This window comes from Myotis myotis, unplaced genomic scaffold, assembly GCF_014108235.1.
Source record: "Myotis myotis isolate mMyoMyo1 unplaced genomic scaffold, mMyoMyo1.p scaffold_m19_p_3, whole genome shotgun sequence".
In the NCBI taxonomy this organism is placed as follows: Eukaryota; Metazoa; Chordata; class Mammalia; order Chiroptera; family Vespertilionidae; genus Myotis; species Myotis myotis.
The window spans coordinates 95,323,917-95,342,344 of NW_023416335.1; the positions used below are offsets into that span (position 1 = coordinate 95,323,917).

Below are 18,428 nucleotides of genomic sequence, written 5' to 3' on the forward strand. Positions count from 1 at the left end.
TGAAGGAAACAAGATAAATATAAAGCAAAACATTTTTAAACTATTGTTATAGTGTTTAAAAAACATACTTTTAAAATGTTTTCATATTTAATTTTTAAAAACAAAATTGAAATGTGTTTGATATTTTAATAGAAAAAGACCAAAAATAGAGTGAAAGAAATTTCCAAATTCAACTTAAATATGGTTGCTATTGTTTAACATCATCCCTAAAATTAGGAGTCAATAAAACAGGTGTGTATAAAGATTAAGAAAGAAGCACAATGCTCTCTAGTGCTAATACCCTTGTATTTGCTTGAAACAAAATCAACCAGCTTCCCAGAGTAAAATATGCAATAAATAATGATTTACAAAAATACCATTTAATATTTGCATGTAATTATGTTGTATTTTTTTAGCCTAAGTTCATTATTGTAGTCCAGCACTTATGTATAACCTGAGAATGTAGAGAAAATTCAATTCTTTCGAGGACTAAAGCTAGAATTCTGTCTGTGCTTCTGTACCCTTTGACATGGGTGAATGCTGGGGAGTGAGGGCATCAGTGGGCAAAGGCAAGGGAGAAGTAAGATCACTGAACACTAAAATGAGGGAGTCAGGGCTGTGGTCATTCCTGAATTCAGGCACCATCCAGAAGCTAAATTATATCTATGTGGTTACTCAGTAGGGACACATATCTGAAGTGTGTGACCATTCCCATAAAGCTGCTGCCCAATTATATAAATTCTAAACTTATAAGAAAGTTTCTTATATAAAAAGTAAATAAATGAATCAATACTCTGCTTAGGAGTTAAGATACAAAATATGAGAAGGCAGAGTAAAATATGGTGTCACATGTTGATAGGATGGGCCTAAATTCGCAAGGCAAATTCACTAAAATATGTGAAAGACTGTGAGCTGATACACAGTAATCTCCAAAGTAATTAATTGAGATGAATGTAAGGAAGCCCTTCCCAACCCCCTCAGATCCAAATTATTTTTCTTATAACAAAACACTTTTTAAAATAAACTAACATTTTATAACGCTCAAACATTATTTTAAAATACCCTAAAAGCTAATTATTTTTCAAATATTTTTGTAATAACCACTATTATTTTAAATGGAAATCATAATTTACATCATCTGCTTAAACAGATAACTTTTAAAAATTAGTTAATCAGCCCAGCCAGCGTGGCTCAGTGGTTGAGTATTGACCTATGAGTCAGGAGGTCACTGTTAAATTCTCAATCAGGGCACATAGGGCACATGCCCCAGTTGCAGGCTCAATCCTCAGTGTGGGGCATGCAGGAGGCAGCCTATCAATGATTCTCTCTCATGATTGATGTTTCTATCTCTCCCTCCCTCTCTGAAACCATTTAAAAAAATTAGTTAATTACACAACTGTATTCTAGAGTAGAAATAAATGAAAGTAACTTTTTCTTTTAAAAAATGTATTGCAATATAAGTAGGTGACATAACAAATAGATCTATGAATACAAGGCTAATGGAGACTGATGCTGCATTATGATTATGTGATATCAGTATCTCAATTATCATACTACTTAGCAAGATTTTGTAAACAAATCTTGCTAAAGAGCTATTAAAATATATACTTTTTCCTCAATTTAGTTGGTTGCTACACTTTTGGAAAAAATTAGAGTATCTTAACTAAAACCAAGCAAAATTACTTTGTGCTTATACATAAAATTAAAGTGTCTAAATTCAGATAAATGTAAACAGAATTTCAGCTACAGGGATATATCATGGGACTTTTGAGATTTGTCTGCTACTTAGACAATTATTCATTTTGTAAGCCTTTCCATGTATGGAAATGGTCTATTCTCCCTGGTTTTTTTTTTTTCCATTAAGTGATAGTAGAATGTCACCTCATCATAACAATAATCAAGTCCTTCAAAAAATATCATTTAGAGTCCTGTAAGCTCTGCTGAGAGCCACTACATGAACAAAATGTGTTCAAGAAGAATCTTAAGCCACTTAACTGATTTAGTATTACAACTCAATATGGATTGTCATCTTGAAATTCTTACTAATTTAATCCTTGAATTTGTGTTTTGTAAGTCCAATGGGATATGAAGCATGCTCCAGATGTTTAGCACATCCTGCCAGCTCCCCCACCTCTATAGGACGAGTTCTTGGATGATTGCTTCTGCCCCAGGGTTTTCTTGACCTTATAGCCCCCTATTACCCACTGCTGCTATTTATCTGGGATAGCGATCAGGTCATTGAAGAAGAAAGGCTCACATTTCACTGACTCCCTCTGACTGTAGAGGGATTCTGGGCATAGACATAGGGAGGATGGGCCTGGGCTAGCAGCACCCCAGCATGTTTGGCAGGCAACTCATGAGGGGTGAGCCTCTTGGCCATCCCTGAACCAGGTACTGAGTGTGAACCAGCTCACAGAACAGAATCTCTTGAAAGTTATCTATCTACCATGGAATGGGTCAAGAAGACCTTGTGATGGGAAGGTTAACTGCCCCCCAACTGGTTACACACATCAAGTCAAAGGGCAGTGGACCTGACAGTTGTGAGGGTCTACACTTGCCCTATGAGTATCTCTCCATGTCCAAGGGACATTACATTAAATGGAAAATACAAACCAGCAAGACAGGAAAGTTTTATATCTTTGTATCTTAGATGGAACCATTTTGTTGTGTTTTGAATAAAGGGCCTTCCATTTTCATTTTGCACATGGACCTGAAAATTATGTAGTCAGTCCTGACCAAAATCCAAATACCTAGACCCAAATTGGAGCCAGATCTTCCAGATTCCTCTTACATTTCCCACATCACCAAATTAATATTTTTACCATTTTAATTAATTATATTTTTTATACATTTAATATTATTCTGTATTACTTTAAGATATACAGCATAATGGTTAGATAGTCTTATACTTTACAGAGTGTTCCCCCCAATATTTGAAGTACCCAATTGGCCTCATAAATAGTTATTACAATATTATTGACTATATTCCCTATGCTACAATTTATATCTCTGTGACTATACTGTAGCTACCAATTTGTACTTCTTATGCCCATCACCTTTTTTACCCAGGCCCCCCAACTTCCCTCTCCTCTGTCAACCATCAGTCTGTATTCTGTATTTATGAGTCTATCTATTTTGTTTGTTTATTTTGCTTTTTAGATTATCCAACTAAATGAAATCATATGTTATTTGTCTTTTTCTGTCTGACTTATTTCACTTAGCAAAATACCATCTAGATCAGGGGTGGGCAAACTTTTTGACTCGAGGGCCACAATGGGTTCTTAAACTGGACTGGAGGGCCGGAACAAAAGCATGGATGGAGTGTTTGTGTGAACTAATACATGTTAACACTGCTGCTGGTGAAGGAGCGGAGGGGAGAGCAAGAGAACCCTCCGCTCTTTCAGCTCTGCGGGCGATAGAACAGCCAAACGGGCCGGATCCGGCCCGTGGGCCATAGTTTGCCCACAGCTAGTCTAGATCCATCTATGCTATCACAAAAGGTAAGCTTTCATTCTTTTTTATGGCTAAGTAGTATTTCAATCAAATATATAACTTACTCGAGGCCCGGTGCACAAAAATTTGTGCACTCGGCGGGGGGGTGGGGGGGGTCCCTCACTCTGGCCTATGCCCTCTCACAGTCTGGGACTCCTCAGGGGATGTCCACCTGCTGGCTTAGGCCCACTCCCTGGGGGATTGGGCCTAAGCTGGCAGTCAAACATCCCTCTGGCAGCCTGGGAGCCCTTGGGGGATGTCCACTTGCCAGCAGGGAGCAGGCCTAAGCTGCAGTCGGACATCCTTAGTGCTGCTGAGGAGGCGGGAGAGGCTCCCACCACCACCGCTGTACTGGCAGCCGTCAGCCTGGCTTGTGGCTGAGCAGAGCTCCCCGTGTGGGAGCGCAGTGACCACCAGGGGGCAGCTCCTGCATTGAGCGTCTGCTCCCTGGTGGTCAGTGTGTGTCATAGCGACCAGTCATTCCCAGTCATTCTGCTGTTAGGGTCAATTTGCATATTACCCTTTTCTCATATAGGATATAGGCCTGGTGCACGGGTGGGGACACACTGGTTTGCCCTGAAAGGTGTCCCGGATCAGAGTGGGGTTCCCATTGGGGTGCCTGGCCAGCCTGGGTGAGGGGATGAGGGCCATTTTCAGGCTGGCCACACCCCCCGGTGACCCAAGGTCCCAGCCTATCCTTTTTTTTCTTTTTTTTTTCCTGGGATTTATTTATCTTCTATAATTGAAACTTTGTAGCCTTGAGTGGAGCCCAGGGCCAGCCAGGGCAGGTGGGAAGCTTGGTTTCCTCCATCGCCGGGGGCAACCCAAGCCTCCTGCTTGCTCCAGCTCCATGGCCGCTGCCATCTTATTTGGGTTAATTTGCATACTCGCTCCTTATTGGCTGGTGGGCGTGGCTGGTGGTGTGGCTTGAGCATAGAGGAGGGACAGTTAATTTGCATGTTTCTCTTGTATTATATAGGATTCTTCAATATTAATTTTCAAGTCTCTGATACATTGTTGCTTCCTTTTAAAGACCTTTCTTAACCTTCCTATTCACAGTATGTTTTCTTTTTATTCTTTATTGTAGCATGTTCTTTAGTTTCCTCATTGTACACATTACAATGTATAATTAATTAATTTATTTGTTTACTTACTCATTATCTGTCTCTCCTCAATCGAAGGTAGGCCCCATGAGTAAAATGTCTGGTCTGTCCTGTATCCCCAACAGCTGGCATATTCTCTGGAAAATTATAGGTATTCAATAGGTTATTGTTGAGTGAATAAAAAATAGGACATTGTTTCATCATTTACCAAGGAAGTTGAGAGGAAAAGGGAAAAAGTATTTAGGGAGTCACAAGAAATATTAAATTTCAAAGAAGGGTTAGGGTTTGAAGCAATGGATGGGAGATAGCACTGGTTTATGTGAAACAGTGATTGAGGTAAATCAGCAAACATTTTTTAAAGACTTTCTCTGTTCAAGTCATGGGGTTATATGATCTTTCATGCTAAGGTTTTGCCATATAGTCAGGAAGAAAGAAAATTTAATATAAAAATAGAATATAAAGATGTAGTGTATTGGAGCAAGATTTGTAAAGTAATGAAAAAAAGATTAACTTAGCATTTTATACCCATGGAAACTATATTTCAAAAAACAAAGGTGAGAGAAAATATGGTGGCTGAACAGGCAGATCTTTCTTGCGCCTCCTCCAAGGGCCAGAATGGAAATAAAACTAAAGTGGGAAACATGCACCAGAGTTACCAACTGAGGTCCAGCTGAGGAGGAGACTTATATCAAGGAAGGAGTGAAAACACCTGGAGACCTGTGAGAAGGGCCAGGTTGTGAGAGGGGCTGACCCCGCTTCCAGGGAGGCAGGCTGAGAGTGAGGAGGGAGCTTTGGACTACAGGAGGGTCTGTTCCCTCAGAAGATTGAGGCCCAGAGCGCAGGCTGGGCTCCCAGATCACCAGAGCCGAGACCCAAGGCCCACATAACATCCAACTGTGAAAGGCAGCAGGGCTGCTGGCTGCTGCGGAGCCTGAAGCCAGTAAACTGGAGCCTGTCAGAGAGAAAACCTCAGTTTAAGTTTTTGTTTGTTTGTTTGTTTCTTTTTTAAAACCAGAGCAGGAGTTTTCATTTGCAGCTCTTCACCCCAGGCTTTGGTGCAGGGAGAGAGGCACAGACTCCAAGTGCCTAAGGAGAGGCTGGGGTGGGAAAGATTGTGGTGAGATGTAGTAAAGTAGGAGCCAGGACTCCTGCATTTGTTCAAATGCCCCAAACCAAAATGGCCATTTTTCCTGAGGGGAGCTAGCCACTCTCAGTAGCTGCAGAGCAAGAAAAGGAAAAAACTCCACCCCAGGTGATACAGCCTGTCCCATTCTCAGAAGTCCTGCTTGCCACACCCTGCATTTTGACCTTTTCAGAGGAAACAAAAGCAGGGGCCAAAAAGTTTGAACAGCCTCAGGGACTGGAGTGGAGGAGGGGTCATCAGCCCCACTATCCTGGGAATGTGGTGCTTTCCCCACATGGAAGCTAATAGAAATTCCAGGTTTCCAGCTGATCCCACTGGACTGCATACAAGGATCTCTGCCCAAGGCAGAGTAATATTTTGGGCCACTTGAAGAGGAGTAATTCTGGAAGAAGGAAACACACACACCACGTTCTCTGAAATCTGAAATGTACCTTCCCTCATGGGAGACCCAGAGGTCTAGACTCCCGACCCTACCTGAAGCCCTTTCAGAAACAGACTTTTGAATGATTAAGATTGACAGGTGGCTGGCAGGAGAAGGTAAGCAGAGGAGGAGCCTGGGGAACCAGGGGAAGTTTGCTGACCCAGCCCTGGGCCCCATGCTGCTAACAAACCTGCTTTAGAGGGAAGCTTGGTCTCTCCAGCGTGCAGCCCAGTCCTGTGGAGACAGACACAAACTGTGGATCACTTGGAGCTTCAAGCAGGTTGCTGAAAGCCAAAAGAGAACATTTTCTGACAGTGATTAACACCTAAGTACCTCCCTGGAAGCCCAGAACTGGCAAAAAGAATAGTCAGCCACAGTCATCAGAAGATCAGGATCCAAAAGGAGCTCCCATGGAGACTAAACTCTGCTAAAACAAACATCACTCACTTTTTTTTCTTTTATTCTTTTATTTTCTTTCCTCTTTTATGTATTTTTATATTTCCATTCTTTTTTCCTTTTTTATTTATCTTCTTTATCTATATGCTTTGTTATTTTCTAGTCTCTATTGTTTGGGTTGTATATCTAATTTTCTTCTTCCCTTAATCCTACTCGTTTTGTTTTGTTTTTAATCCTGCTTCCTCATCTTTTTTCCTTTTCTTCATTTGGATCTATTTGCTTTCTCCTCTATTTTCCTTTAAAAAATTTTTTCTTTTCTTTAATTCTTCCATTATTTTAACCTGTTTTCCTTCCCCTACTCCCCTAATTTTTATTATTTTATTTCAGTTCTGTACCTACATATTCCTTTTTCTACACCCCCTTTTTTGTTTTGGTTTTTGTGTGTTGTTGCTTTTGTCTGTTTGCTTTATCTTTCTCCTCATATTGTTTTCTTTATTTTATTTCTTCTATCACTCTTGCTCTCTTCTCTTTTCTAATTCTCTCTTCTCTGGTGGTTGCTTTTGTTGTTGCTGTAGAGGTCTTGCATATGTTCTTTTTTTTTTTAATTAAATCTTTATTGTTCAGATTATTACAGTTGTTCCTCTTTTTTCTCCCCATAGCTCCCCTCAACCCGGTTCCCTCCGCCCTCAACCGCACCCCGCCACTGTCCTCATCCATAGGTGCACGATTTTTGTCCAGTCTCTTCCCGCATCCCCCACACCCCTTTCCCCCCAAGATTAGTCAGTCCACTCCCTTTCTATGCCCCTGATTCTATTATAATCACCAGTTTATTCTGTTCATCAGATTATTTATTCACTTGATTTTTAGATTCACTTGCTGATAGATGTGTATTTGTTGTTCATAATTTGTATCTTTGCCTTCTTCTTGTTCCTCTTCTTAAAGGATACCTTTCAGCATTTCATATAATACTGGTTTGGTGGTGCTGAACTCCTTTAGCTTTTCCTTATCCGTGAAGCTCTTTATCTGACCTTCAATTCTGAATGATAGCTTTCCTGGATAAAGTAATCTTGGTTGTAGGTTCTTGGCATTCATCACTTTGAATATTTCTTGCCACTCCCTTCTGGCCTGCATAGTTTCTGTAGAGAAATCAGCTGACAGTCATATGGGTACTCCCTTGTAGGTAACTGACTGTCTTTCTCTTGCTGCTTTTAAGATTCTCTCTTTGTCTTTTGCTCTTGGCATTTTAATTATGATGTGTCTTGGTGTGATCCTCTTTGGGTTCCTTTTGTTTGGGGTTCTCTGCGCTTACTGGACTTGTAAGTCTATTTCTTTCACCAGGTAGGGGAAGTTTTCTGTCATTATTTCTTCAAATAGGTTTTCAATATCTTGCTCTCTCTCTCATCTTCTGGCACCCCTATAATTCGGATGTTGGTGCACTTAAAGCTGTCTCAGAGACTCCTTAAGCTATCTTCGTATTTTTAGATTCTTTTTTCATTTTGTTTTTCTGGTTGGGTGTTTTTTGCTTCTTCGTATTTCAAATCTTTGACTTGATTCTTGTGATCCTCTGGTCTGCTGTTGGGAGTCTGTATAATATTCTTTATTTCAGTCAGTGTATGCTTAATTTCTAGTTGGTCCTTTATCACAACCTCGAGGGTCTCACTAGATTTCTTGAGGGTCTCACTACATTTATCGGCGGTTTCTAGAAAGTTCTTGAAAAACCTTAAAAGTGTGGTTTTGAACTCTATATCCAGCAGTTTGCTTTCCTCCATTTCTGTCATTTGTGACCTGTTTCTTTGTCTCCGCATTTTTTATGCTTCCCTGTGTTAGTAGAGTGGCTTTGTGTGCTAGGTGTCCTATAGGGCCCAGTGGCTCAACTTTCCCAATTACCTGAGGTGGACACTCTTGGTGCACCCCTTTGTGAGTTTTGTCCACAGTCTTGTTGTAGTTAAGCCTTGATTGTTGTAGATATCTTTGAGAGGAATTGACCTCCAGGCCTACTGGCTGTGAGAATCAGCTGTGTCTATAGTGGGAGAACTTCTGTGCTGAAGACACCCTTATGGGGCAAGAATTGCTTCAGTGGGGCTTTGGTGCTCGCTGAGTCTGCCCCCTGAGTGTTTCCCTTATAGATCTGAGGAGTTGTAATCTGGATGGTCCCACTCTGAACACTGGGTACACTGGCTCTTGGATCTAAGGAGGTGCTAATTTAGCCTCTGCCCGAGGCTACCCAGCAGGAGCTATGAAGAGATCTGCAGATTCCCCTTCCTTGGTTGGGGTTTTGAAGTGCCCAAATGAGGCTCAGCTGTGAATCAATGCAAGCTGCTGTGGGGCCTTGGGCCTTCTCTTGGAAGTTCTGGGTCTGTCTGGCCCAGCTGCAGTTTTTTAGGTAATTTTCAGATTGCAAAGGGCCAGGGCATTCATATGCAAAAGCCTCTTCCGCAGCTTGGGTGGGGCGGGGTCTCAGAGGATCAACAGGGTGGAGCAAGCAGCTATGGCTGATCCTCAGCCCTGCCCTAAGGGGCCCCTCATCTCAGTGTCCCGCGGTAATGGCTGCAAGCACCTTTGAGAGAAAACCACCCTCGAGTTCCAAGTTCTGCCCGCTGCCAGACAGTCCAGTTTCTCCCCATATGAGTCTAGGTCCACAGAGACTCACCCAGAACTGGAGTTCAGAACAGCTGGGGGCTTGTGGCTCCCTCCCGATTCAAAAAGACAGCGGCGTCCTCAGTCGCCAGTTCTTGCTGCGTGCACCTCCGTACCTCTGCACTCCACCTCCGCAGCTCCTCTGAGTCTCAGTGTCCTTTTCTCTTTCCTCTGGTTGTAGAATTTCCACTCAGCCAGCCTTCCTGTAGTTCTGGATGATGTCCATTCGTCTTTTAGTTGTATTTTTGAATTTGTTGTGGGAGGCAGCAATTTCCGGTGTTTACCTATGCCGCCATCTTGGTTTCTGTGCAAATGTTCTTATTTTGTTTCTTTTGTTTTGTGTTTTGTTGTGTTGTATTTTGTTCTTTTCTGTCACAACCTCTGCAACAGCTCATAAAACATGGTTGGGGGTGAGCTACATAGTCAGCCAGCCTGTGAGGAGATTCGATCCACAAATGGGACAATAATATTCAAGACCCAACTATAACAGGAAACCCCAAATACTTCAAGGAAGGGGCTTTCCTAGATCACCTAGCTAAGGACATCTAAGAGATTGCACCATTGGGTCCCACAAAACACCTACTATATAAGACAGCACCACAAAGTCTGGGAGGCATAGCAGTTTAATCTAATAGATAGAAACAAATACAAAGGAACAGAAAAAATGGGGAGACAAAGAAAAAACCTAAATGAAATAACAGGAGGAATCACCAATAAATGAACTAAAAGAAATGGAAGCAAGCAATTTGTTAGATTAAGAATTCAAATGAATGGTAATAACTGCTCAAACAAGTCAGTGAGAATTATAACAAACTTAATGAGAAATAAAAGGGATTTAATGAGAGCTACATCAACATGTAAAGAGATTGAAACAATAAATAAGAATCAATTGGAAATGAGGAATGACATAGCTGAAATAAAGAACACCGTGGAAGGATTCAATAGTAGACTAGAAAAAGCTGAGGAATGGATCAGTCACTTATAAGACAAGGTAGAAAAAAATACCCATTCATAGCAGCAATTGGAAAAAAAAAGATCAGGAGGAGAGTTTAAGGGAGCTTTGGGACAACCTGAAATGTAATACCATTTACCTCATAGGGCTGCCAGAAGGGGAGGAATCAAGGCAAGGGATAGAGAGCCTGTTTCAAGAAATAATGACAGAATATTTCCCTAACATGGTGAAGGAGTCACACAAGTGTGGGAAACACAGAGAGTCCAAATCAAGATTAAGCCCAAAAGACCCATACCTAACTAGATCATAATTAAAATGGCAAACATTAAAGACAAAGAAAGTATCTTAAAGGCTCCAAGAGAGAGCCAGAAAGTTACCTACAATGGAGCTGCCATTAGACTATCAGCTGATTTCTTAGTAGAAACACTTCAGGTCAGAAGGGAGTGGCATGAAGTATACAAAGTAATGAAAACCAAGGGACTGAACAGAAGATTACTTTATCCAGTAAGGCTATCATTCAAAATTGAAGGTGAAATAAAGAGCATCAAAGAAAAAAAAAGGGTTCATTACCACCAAATCAGCAATGCAAGAAATGATAAAGGGACTGTTGTAAGGAGAAGAAATAGAAAGAGAAGAACACATAAAGAATAAAAATGGCAACAAATAAGTACATATCAATAATAACTGCAAATGAAAATGGCTTAAATGTTCCAATCAAAAGACATAGGGTAGCTGAATGGATAAGAAGCATGATCCATATATATGCTGTCTACAAGAGAACAAACCTCAGAACAAAAGATTCACACAAAATGCAAGTGAAGAGATGGAAACAATTTTTCTATGTAAATGGAAATGAAAAAAAATCTGTGTAGCAATACTCATATCTGACAAAATAGACTTCAAAATGAAGGCCATAAAGAGAAATAAAGAAGACCCCTTCATAATACTAAAGCAGGGGTCCTCAAACTTTTTAAACAGGGGGCAAGTTCACTGTCCCTCAGGAGGGCCGGACTATAGTTTAAAAAAAAAAAATGAACAAATTCCTATGCACACTGCACATATCTTATTTTGAAGTAAAAAAACAAAACGGGAACAAATACAATATTTGTATTTGCATGTGGCCTGCGAGCCGTAGTTTGAGGACCCCTGTACTAAAGGGACTGATACATTAAGACACTATAACTCTAGTAAAAATATATGCACATAATAGAAGAGCATGCAAATAAATATATACATATATATTATATGTATTATATATCCTATCTAATAAAAGAGAAACATGGTAATTAGCCGTACATCTGCTACCCTTCCCATTGGCTAATCAGGGTGATATGCAAATTAACTGCCAGCCAAGATGGCGGTCGGCAGCTAGGCAGTTTGAAGCGAACAGGAGGCTTGCTTGCTTCAGTGACGGAGGACTCCAACGTTCCCCGCCTGCCGATGCCGGCCTCTGAGCTTGCAGTTTGAAACATTGTTACAAATATAGAAGCTAAACAAAACCCCAGAAACCTGCTTTCAGCCAGCCGGGATCTCAGAGCTGGAGTTGATACAGTATTTCAATTATAGAACCCAAACAAACCAGATACCTGCTTTCAGCAGCAGAGGCCTCAGAGCTGGAGCCAAGCCTCAGAGCTAAAGCTAGCCCAGAATAAAAAAAGAAAAAGAAAAAAAGGAGCGGTTGGGAGCTTCAGTCACCCGCCAGCCTGAAAACAGCCCTCAGCCCCTCACGCAGACTGGCCAGGCACCCCAGCGGGGACCCTCACCCTAAAGGGTGTCTGACCAGCTGCAAACAGCCATCATCCCCTCATCCAGGCTGGCCAGGCACCCCAGTGGGGAACCCCACCCTGATCCAGGACACCCTTCAGGGCAAACCAGCCAGCCCCCACCCGTGCACCAGGCCTCTATCCTATATAGTAAAAGGGTAATATGCCTCCCAGCACCAGGATCAGTGGAGCCGCGAGGCCTCCCGGCACCAGGATCAGCGTGACAGGGGGCAGCGCCCAAACTCCCTGATCGCCCTGCGGCTCTGTGTGTGACAGGGGGCGGGGCCACAACCTCCCTATCCACCCTGCTCTGTCCGTGAGAGGGGAAGGCACCCCAACCCCCTGATCACCCCTGCTCTGTGCCTGATAGGAGGGAGCTCCCCAACCCCCTGATCAGCCCTGCTCTGTGTGTGACAGGGGGGAGCTCCCCAACCCCCTGATCGACCCTGCTCTGTTCGTGACAGGGTACGAAGCCCCAAACCCCCTGATGGGCCCTGCTCTGTGAGTGACAAGGGGCAGCGCCCCAACCCCCTGATTGCCCCTGCTCTGTGCATGACAGGGGGTGGCGCCGCAACCTCCCCATCGACCTTGCCTTGAGTGTGACAGGGGGCGGTGCCCCAACTCCCCAATCTGCCCTGCTCTGAGCCCGACCAGGGGCTGCACCTAGGGATTGGGCCTGCCCTCTGCCACCCAGGAGCAGGCCTAAGCCAGCAGGTCGTTATCTCCCGAGGGGTCCCAGACTGCGAGAGGGCACAGGCCGGGCTGAGAGACCCCCCCCCCTCCCCCCCGAGTGCACAAATTTTTGTGCACCGGGCCTCTAGTATATATATAAACTTCAATGGGCAAAAACTAAAACCATCTCTCCTAAGAATGGGAACAAGACAGGGATGTCAGCTTTCACCACTCTTATTCCACACTAGAGGCCCAATGCTTTCCCCCAGCTGCTGGCACTGGCTTCCCCCTGGCACCTGGGACCCGGGCTTCCCTGGCAGCCCTGGCTTTGTCCGAAAGGACATCCTGTCTAATTAGCACATTTTGCTTTCATTATTATAGACAGCATTGGAAGTCCTGGCCACAGCAATCAGACAAGAAGAAGAAATAAAAGGCATCCAAATTGGAAAGGAGGAAGTAAAAGTCCCATTGTTCACAAATGAAATGATATTGTACATAGAAAACCCTAAAGACTCCACCAAGAAACTATCCTATCTAATAATAGACAAACATGGTAATTAACCGTAACTTCACTACCCTTCCCATTGGCTAATCAGGGTGATATGCAAATTAACTGCCAACAAATATGGCGGTTAATTTGCATATATAGGCGCAATAATGGGAGGCCATAGGGGAAGGATGGTGATTGGAAACACAGGCGGCAGGCAAGAGCCAGGAGGTACTGCCCCTGGCCCTGGATCGGAGAACCGGCTGCCTTTGCGTGCCCCCCTGCCGCCGCCCCTGCCAGGGATGAGCAACCGGAGATCCCACAACAGGAAAGGGTGGCCTGCAGCCAGCCCCCCGGTGCACCTGCCTGCCCATGGGATCACCGATGCGATCCCACAGCAGGAAAGGGGGGCCTGTAGGCAGCCTCCGTGTGCACCTGCACGGAGGATTGCTGTGGTGATCACAGAGCAGGAAAGGGCGACCTCTAGCCAGCCCCCCTCCCCCCCGCCCCCCCCCCCCCCCCCCGTGCGCCTGCCCCTGGGTCGCCACGGCGATCCCACAGCAGGAAAGGGCGGCCTGCAGCCAGCCCCTGTGTGCGCCTGCCCATGGGATCGCCCCAGAGATCATGGAGCAGGAAAGGGTGGCCTCTAGCCAGCCCCCATGTGCGCCTGCCTGTGGGATCGCCTTGGCGATCACAGAGCAGGAAAGGGTGACCTCTAGCCAGCCCCCCTGTGCGCCTGCCCCTGGGTTGCCACAGCAATCCCACAGCAGGAAAGGGGGGCCTGCAGCCAGCCCCTGTGTGTACCTACCCTGGGTCGCCACTGCGATCAAGCAGGAAAAAGCGGCCTCTAGCCAGCCCCTGTGTGCACCTGCCCAAGGAATCGCCCCAGAGATCACGGAGCAGGAAAGGGTGGCCTGCAGCCAGCCCCTGTGTGCGCCTGCCCCTGGGTCGCAGCTGCGATCCCAGAGCAGGAAAGGGGGGCCTGAAGCCAGCCCCCATGTGCACCTGCCTGCCCATGGGATTGCTGATGCGATCCCACAGCAGGAAAGGGCGGCCTGCAGCCAGCCCCCGTGTGTGCCTGCCTATGGGATCGCCACAGCAATCACAGAGCAGGAAAGGGCGGCCTGCAGCCAGCCCCTGTGTGCACCTGCCCCTGGGTCGCCACGGCGATCATGGAGCAGGATAGGGTGGCCAGGAGCCAGCCCCTGTGTGCGCCTGTCCCTGGGTCACCACGGGGATCCCAGAGCAGGAAAGGGTGGCTGGCAGCCAGCCCCTGTGTGCACCTGCCTGCCCATGAAATCGCTGATGCAATCCCACAGCAGGATAGGGTGGCCTCCTGCCAGCCAACCTGTGCGCCTGTCCCTGGATCTCCCTGGCGATCCCACAGCAGGAAAGGGCGCCCCACCCTGGCCACAGCTCAAGGGAGAGTACAACATGCAGTGGAGGCCAGGAGCCTGAGAGATCAACAGAGAGGGGCGCCTGCTCCAAGCCTCCAAGGTGTGGCTGGGGGCAGGCCCCCAGCAGACACACACACACACACACACACACACACACAGCGCCTACTCTGAGCTTCCAGTGTGGCTGGGAGCAGACCACCACTGGACACACATATACACGGCAACTGCTCAGAGCCTATGTGGCATGGCTGGGGGCAGGCCCCAGCAGACACACACACACACACATACACACACACACACAAACACACACACGGGACGCCTGCACCGAGCCTCTGCTGCCAGACTGTGGCCATCAGTAGGACATCCACTGAGGGCTCCCGGACTGAGGGTCAGGCTTGGCTAAGGGAACCCCATCCCACAGTGCACGAATTTCGTTCACCGGGCCTCTAGTTAGATTTAATGAATGTATTTGGCAATGTAGCAGGATATAAAATCAACACCCTAAAATTGATGGCTTTTTTTATACACCAATAATGAATTCTCAGAAAGAGAAACAAAACAAACAATCCCATTTACCATTGCAACAAAAACTTAAGATACTTAGGAATAAACTTAATCAAGGTGGCGAAAGACCTGTACTCAGAAAACTATAGGACATTGAAAAAAAGAGATAGAAGAATATATAAAGAGGTGGAAGAATATACTGTGTTCATGGATTGGTAGAATCAACATCATTAAAATGTCCATGCTACCCAAGGCAATCTACAGATTCAATGCAATCCCTATTAAAATGCCAAAAATATACTTCACAGATCTAGAAGAAATACTCCAGAGAGAAACCAAGATGGCGGCATAGGTAAACACCAGAGATTGCTGCCTCGCACAACCACTTCAAAAATACAACTAAAAGAAGGAATGGACATCATCCAGAACCACAGGAAGGCTGGCTGAGTGGAAATCCTACAACTAGAAGGAAAGAGAAAAGCATACTGAGGGTCAGAGGAGGTGCGATGAGGAAGTAAAATACAAAGGTGCGGAGGTGCGTGCAGAGAGGGCTGGCGGCTGAGGACACGGTTGTCTTTTTCAATTGGGAGGGAGTCTCAAGCTCTGAGCTCCAGTTCCGGGCGAGTCCTGGGGACCCAGACTCATACAGGAGAAACAGGACTGTCTGGCATCGGTCGGAACTTGAAGGCAGCTTTCTCTCGGAGGTGCTCGCAGCGATTGCCTGGACACTGAGAAGCAGGGCCTCTGAGGGCAGAACTAAGAGCAGCCATAACTGCTCGCTCCGCCCTGTTGATCCCCGCCCCGCCCAAGCCGTGGATGGAGGCCTTTGCATGTGAAAGGCCTGGCCCTTTGCAATCTGAAAATTACTTAACAAACTGCAGCTGGCCCAAGGCCCCACAGCAACTTGCATTGCTTCACAGCTGGCTTCTGCTGGGTAGCCTCAGGCAGAGGCTAGATTAGCACCTCCTTAGAGATAGAGGAGCCAGTGTGCCCAGTGGTCAGAGTGGGACCATCCAGATTGCAGCTCCTCGGATCCATAAAGGACACACTCAGGGGGCAGACTCAGTGAGCACCAAAGCACCACTGAAGCAAGTCTTGTCCTGGAGGGGTGTTTCTAGCACAGAAGTTCTCCCACTGCAGAAAAGCTGATTCTCAAAGCCAATTGGCCTGGAGGTCAATCCCTCCCAGTGTTACCTACTATAATCAAGGCTTAACTACAACAAGACTGTACACAAAGCCCACAAAGGGGTGCACCAAGAGTGTCCACCTTAGGTAATTGGGGAGGCTGAGCCACTGGGCCCTATAGGACACCTAACACAGAAGCCACTCTATCAACACAGGGAAGCATTAAAAAATGCGGAGAAAAAGAAACAAGTCACAAATGACAGAAATAGAGGAAAGCAAACTGCTGAATATAGAGTTCAAAACCACACTTTTAAGGTTTTTCAAGAACTTTCTAGAAACCGCCGATAAATGTAGTGAGACCCTCAAGAAATCTAGTGAGACCCTCGAGGTTGTGATAAAGGACCAACTAGAAATTAAGCATACACTGACTGAAATAAAGAATATTATACAGACTCCCAACAGCAGACCAGAGGATCACAAGAATCAAGTCAAAGATTTGCAATACGAAGAAGCAAAAAACACCCAACCAGAAAAGCAAAATGAAAAAAAAATCCAAAAATACGAAGATAGTGTAAGGAGCATCTGGGACAGCTTCAAGTGTACCAACATCTGAATTATAGGGGTGCCAGAAGATGAGAGAGAGAGCAAGATATTGAAAACCTATTTGAAGAAATAATGACAGAAAACTTCCCCTACCTGGTGAAAGAAATAGACTTACAAGTCCAGTAAGCGCAGAGAACCCCAAACAAAAGGAATCCAAAGAGGACCACACCAAAACACATCATAATTAAAATGCCAAGAGCAAAAGACAAAGAGAGAATCTTAAAAGCAGCAAGAGAAAGACAGTCAATTACCTACAAGGGAGTACCCATACGACTGTCAGCTGATTTCTCAACAGAAACTATGCAGGCCAGAAGGGAGTGGCAAGAAATATTCAAAGTGATGAATGCCAAGAACCTACAACCAAGATTACTTTATCCAGGAAAGCTATCATTCAGAATTGAAGGTCAGATAAAGAGCTTCACGGATAAGGAAAAGCTAAAGGAGTTCATCACCACCAAACCAGTATTATATGAAATGCTGAAAGGTATCCTTTAAGAAGAGGAAGAAGAAGAAGGCAAAGATACAAATTATGAACAACAAATACACATCTATCAGCAAGTGAATCTAAAAATCAAGTGAATAAATAATCTGATGAACAGAATAAACTGGTGATTATAATAGAATCAGGGGCATAGAAAGGGAGTGGACTGACTAATCTTGGGGGGAAAGGGGTGTGGGGGATGCGGGAAGAGACTGGACAAAAATCGTGCACCTATGGATGAGGACAGTGGCGGGGTGCGGTTGAGGGCGGAGGGTGGGAGGGGAAGTGGGTGGAGGGGAGCTATGGGGGGAAATAGAGGAACAACTGTAATAATCTGAACAATAAAGATTTAATTAAAAGAAAAAGAAATACTCCAAAATTTTATTTGGAATAAAAAAAGATGCTGAATGGCTGCAACAATCTTGAGAAAGAAAAACAAATTTGGAGGAATCACAATATCAGATTTCAAGCTATACATGCATAACCATGGACATAGACAATAAGACAGTGAGGGCCTTGGGGGGGGGGGCGGGCTGGAGGGGGTTAATGGGAGAGAAAAGGAGACATATGTAATACTTTCAACAATAATGAATTATTTAAAAAAAACACAAAAATATCTCACTGATATATTTTTATATTGATTCCCTGTGGAAATGACAATATTTCATATATAGTATATCAAATAAAAGAAGTATTAAAATTGTTTTCACTGATTTCTTTTTACTTTTTAATAACAAGATTTTAAATTGCATACATGGTTCATATCATATTTCTCTATAAGTAAGTGAAATTTCCTCTCATTAACAAAGCTTTGGCCTCAGATTTCACACATCTTGAGTGCTGGCTATGGATATGAGTTAACCATCTTTGCTTTGGCTGTTCTGCCTGGTGCATTCAGGAATACTCAGCCAGCAGCTCAGAACCTCAATTACAACAGTGACCTATGCAATTTCACATCAAGGAAACCATGAAGACTCTAGCAAGTCACTATATTTACCCAAATGATCTTTGATAACACACATTCACAGATCCCAGAGAATTCTTCAGGAAAAAAACAAAACAAAAAGATAAGAGTCTGCACAGGAGATTAGCAATCTACAGATTCAAAATAATTCCTATCAAGACAGCAATGGCGTATTTCGCAGAACTAGAATAAATATTTCAAAATTTTATATGTAGCCACAAAAGACGCTGAATAGCAACAGTTATCTTGAGAAAGAAGAATAAAGTTGGAGGGATCATGCTACCTGATATCAAACTATACTACAAGGC

General features: G+C 44.4%; 1 protein-coding gene across 1 annotated transcript in view; it reads right to left on the reverse strand.

Moving 5' to 3' along the window:
• The window catches only part of SGCG (sarcoglycan gamma), a 208,701-nt gene extending 190,511 nt beyond the window's left edge, over positions 1-18,190 (reverse strand). The window contains exons 1-3 of the mRNA XM_036301222.1: positions 18,154-18,190; positions 6,330-6,373; positions 4,626-4,711 (exon numbers count right to left, since the gene is read on the reverse strand). The gene's annotated coding sequence lies outside the window, so the exon portion shown is untranslated. The remainder of the gene's footprint in view (positions 1-4,625; positions 4,712-6,329; positions 6,374-18,153) is intronic.
• Between the last annotated feature and the right edge of the window lie 238 nt (positions 18,191-18,428).